At 36.9% G+C, this 4,465-nt stretch overlaps 1 long non-coding RNA gene across 5 annotated transcripts; it reads right to left on the bottom strand.

Moving 5' to 3' along the window:
* Positions 1-1,273: 1,273 nt before the first annotated feature.
* On the bottom strand, positions 1,274-4,261 carry LOC116211922. Of its 5 annotated transcripts, XR_004157783.1 has the most exons (6): positions 3,873-4,258; positions 2,647-3,662; positions 2,379-2,457; positions 2,179-2,217; positions 2,009-2,092; positions 1,274-1,612 (listed from the first exon to the last, which is right to left on the bottom strand). It is a non-coding gene; the product is annotated as an uncharacterized LOC116211922 (long non-coding RNA). The 5 variants fall into 5 exon arrangements; XR_004157781.1 differs by having other exon boundaries at positions 2,379-3,662; XR_004157782.1 differs by having other exon boundaries at positions 1,274-2,092; positions 3,873-4,257.
* Positions 4,262-4,465: the final 204 nt, after the last annotated feature.

The raw sequence follows: 4,465 nt of genomic DNA, 5'->3' as shown, positions 1-4,465 counted from the left end.
AAGAGAAATGGTGGACGCCGGAAGTTGATCCATTGATTCGGTGGTATGTCTGGAAATTGAACGAATTAAATGGAAGAGAATAGAAAGGGAATGAGGTTTTGTTTTATCTGCTTGGTTGCAAACGAATTGAATGGAAGAGAATAGAAGAGGGAAGGAGTTTTTGTGTTAGTCTGCTTGGTTGCAGATGGTCGCTGTGGGGAGGGGGAAAGAGAAAGAGAAAGAGAGGGAGATAATATAATTTTTAATTAAATGTGCGGTCCGACCTATTGAACCCGGTTGGACTCATCAAACCTGTGAACCCATATCTTTACCGGTTCAATATTGGTTCGGTTCTGATAACACTGGTGTAAACCCTGAAAAATAAATAAATAAATAAAATACTCCCATATTCTCTCCTCACAATCAAAAGAACAGAGAAAAGCTACCAAAACAAGCCAAGCATGATTCTTTAAAAAATAATTTATGCTTAAAATCATAAGCGTTTGCATCATTAGAAAGAGCTAAACCTGCCAAGAGGAAATGCTGACCCCCAAACCCTAAAAAAGTTGCCATCTTTGAACAGCTTATGTTCAGGCACTGTCGGCGAGATCAAAACTTATATCTTTCCAGCCTAAAATCTTAATGCAAAAACATATAAGAAGGTGACATGCAAGGCACGTGGAAGACGTATGAGCATTTTGGAATTCAATGTCCCATCAAAACGTCGAACAGCTTCTCTTTATTGGTTGGATCACGAGCAGGTGGAACTCATTTAAAACATGTATTTTCATTTGCAATATCTTCTACAGAAAAGGCTAGGTAGTGTGGACATGTCTCAACATTTATGCTATCACCATTCGTTTTGGCTTCCTATAAGGGAAAACACAGGAAATGGTCATAACAAGTGATCGTATAAGGTGCCTCAAAATTATAATCAGAATACAACACGTAGATGAGCTCTTTCTGAAGGGCCACCATATCAGTGTCCTTCGGTACTGTCAAAAGCTCTCAAATAGATCCCTTCCCCCACCCATTTTATTCATAATAAAAAAAAAAAAGGACTCCTTGCTCGGCAAAACAGATGCTTAGAGATGAAAAATTCATGCAAAAGTTAATGCATTCACTGCACTTTAACATGTACCTAATTGGCACAGGTTTGGAGAACCCAAACTTGAAGCCTAAATGGACCTAGACACATGTAAGAAAAGAAACAAGTCATTAATATTGTAAAACGAAAGTAAGAGTTATCGACGCTTTGAAAACTTTGAGAGAATAGAGTTGATTTAGATCTTAATAGTTAAAGTTGGACCTTTATTTTCCTAAAGCAGATAGAATTGAATACAGAAAATACAAAGGTAACCAGACTAAGACATGGGATATTCAGAAGAAGATTCTATAATAATATCGTTAATATACAAATCAAATTTGCTAAGTCACAGTCAAATGAGAAAAATCTCACATTGAAAGTGGCCTTAACTTAAGATAGGTTTAATAAGATCGCAGGTCATCTCTATCAAGGTTTGGCATGCTGGTCAAGTCCAGTTGTATGTCCTTCTGTGTGCACAAGTAGCAGCCTCCTTTACTTAGCCAAGCCAGACAGTCGCTTCCCGTAGAAACCATTCATAAATTACCACTAAGAACAATATTTAGATAACCACAAAGAAATTAGAGAACAAGTCCTATGAGACAGACCTTAATGTGGACTGCATCATCATAAGAAAGTCATTTTTACATGATGGACATATAAAAGACTACATAATAGAAACATGAACTCGGTTATATGGAAAAGTAGAATTTCTTGAGGATAGAGCTCCAACTAATCTTTGTTCTGAGGAACTTTCCATGTTTTAGTTTACAAGAAGATAAACAACTTCTACAGTACTAAAGTACCTAAATGTGCAGAAAACCATTTTTCTACTCTATATAAAATAGAGGCACAAAAACCAGATATATTTCAATAAAACAAGACTTGTTCGGGTGAACTAAAGGTAATATCGAGAGAATATTAAGGGAAGGTAGATGATAATACTTTTATCTTGAGAATGCCGGCATGTAGAAGAGCTTCCAGGCACTTAAATTGGATGCATTATCAGAACCAGGCCTCTCCAGAAACCTGTTGAAACCAAAAATAAAAGATGATCATTAGTAGCAGGAATGCTTGGACTCAGATGCTAGCGAATTATTGGAGATCCTACTTACATTGACATAGATATTCTTTTATGCAGCCTTACCCTTAATCTGTAACATAAGGTAGTTAGTATTATACAAAAGATTATGCCAATACCTTGATTAAAACTAGATATGTGGCAAGTCACACACTTTTTACGACGTTATTAAGGAAATTTTAAGCTTTTCCTTGGAGAAGAGGGGTTGAAATCCATGAGCCCATCTGATCTTACCATACGTTCTAGGGTGTTTCAGTGGAAACAGTTGATGGGAAGCTATTAAGGGGCATGTCGACCAACGTGGTTATACCACCTGTGGAAGCACAAAATTGATAAATCTTAAGCAAAACTCAGAAGGATAAGCAACTGTTGAGCGATATTAATAGCTAGCACTTCAGTTAGCATATACATCAGGAATTCTGTCCGGCACAGTTTATTTATATAAAAACGAAAAAAATGTATGGTAAACAGAATGTATTTATATAAATACAAGGATTTTCACCTGACATGCCCTTGTATTTAGGATACCAGGATTTTCACCTGAGACACATGGCCGGTAAACAGAATGTATACCAGCACCAGTAGCCCCAAAGGGAAATTCTCCCAATCAGATCTTCTCGGATCGTCAAGATGTGCATGCACGCCTGACGCAGCGCGGATCACGGTTTCTCGCGCCTAAATTTGAATTTAGACTCGAAGGGAATAGATCACGGCTAAACCCAACAAATAACACCCAAAAGGGCCATGATAAAAAGAGAAATGTCTCAACTTTATCAAAGAAGTATTATTATTCTTGAGATATAGAGTTCTAGCCATCTGGTACAAAGAAATGATCTACATATATAGGCCAAAGACAACTAAGAAGAAACTAAAATAGTAAATTAGAATCTAAACTCTTTGCTATGTGACTTCCTAAAACAAAACAAGTAATTGTCCCACAATAGAAAACTTAAGACTCTTGACTCAAACTAAAATTGCAAGTAATATCTAATTCTAAATATATTTCTATCTAAATTAAATATATAACCTAATTAAGATAATAATATTCCTAATCTATGGATCAAGACATCTCATCTTCCCTTTCCACATCACGAAAATATTTTCTTGATATATCCAAGCTATGTTTTGAGCTTGGGCTGGTTGATATGGATTTGGGCTGAAAATCCTCCTTGTCAACAAACTGAACAGATATTATGATTGAACAATATGTCCCAAAACCATGGTCTTTAGGAAAACTAAATAAACTTAACATAAAGGAAAAAGTCTAGCAAAATGTTTCTTTCACCACTCTCATCATATTTAGTGGTATCAATTTCTTTTATTTTCAAGTTTATTGGCTTACGATATCTAGTCTCAATTCATCTTTGAACAACATTAATTGTTTGGTGTTCTTAATATGATGACATTAAAAAAAGATGAAACGATAACTAACTCACAGATCAATCAAACCGGGCAAAAAGACATACCTGCTTGCCCATGGAGGCGAAATCACACCAATGTAGTGCGAAATTCCATAGCCTGCCATCATGGGTAGCTTGTCAAATTTGTCGATTGCAATAGGCAATAGATCGAGCAGCTTGGAGGCGGTAGAGCGGCAAAGATAGAGAACAATGGTACGGAAGCAATTGATGATTGGGAAACATTGGACAATTGCAGTAAAAAGTAGGATCAAACAAGAGCCAACTCCAAATCGAGGGGTCAAGTAGTAGGACGGAGGTGAAATCTGACCTATTCGTGTCGAAATTCGATCCTTTGGTGCAATGTCGAAGGTGATGGTAGTGGGAGGCATTTGATCGAGCACTTTGGAGACCATAGATGGCAGCAGACGTGGAGAAGAAGGTGTGGCCGGTGTTGAAGGCAGGAACTTAAGGCAGGGAGTTCAGTCAGGCGTTTGAGTCTGGCGAAGAGACGGGAACAGTTAAAATGGTACCCATTGGTTGTTTTCAGAACAGAAGGCATCATTGGCGCCGTGCAGGGGTGGAGAGGTGCAGGAGATGAGTGAATAGGCACGTTTCGTGTTCATGCACACGAAAACACTTTACTCGGTGTCTGGAGGTGCGAAAACACTAAAACGAGGTCCATTTTTTTTTATTAGAGGTATAGATAATTAATGATGAATCAGTTATATTTTTAAGGAAAAATATAATCCTTATTTATACTCGAAAACTCTTATTCTCTCCTATCAATTGTAACTAGTAACATTAATAAAAAATAAATTATGGAAACAATAATCCCTAATCCTTAGAAATTTAAACACTTCCAACTAAAAAAACCGTAAACCTCTGTATTCTAAACCCTAAATTAGAAACCTTAGGTTGTGT

This window comes from Punica granatum, chromosome 6 (genome assembly GCF_007655135.1).
Source record: "Punica granatum isolate Tunisia-2019 chromosome 6, ASM765513v2, whole genome shotgun sequence".
Taxonomy (NCBI): Eukaryota; Viridiplantae; Streptophyta; class Magnoliopsida; order Myrtales; family Lythraceae; genus Punica; species Punica granatum.
This window is presented reverse-complemented; position numbering and strand designations above follow the sequence as displayed.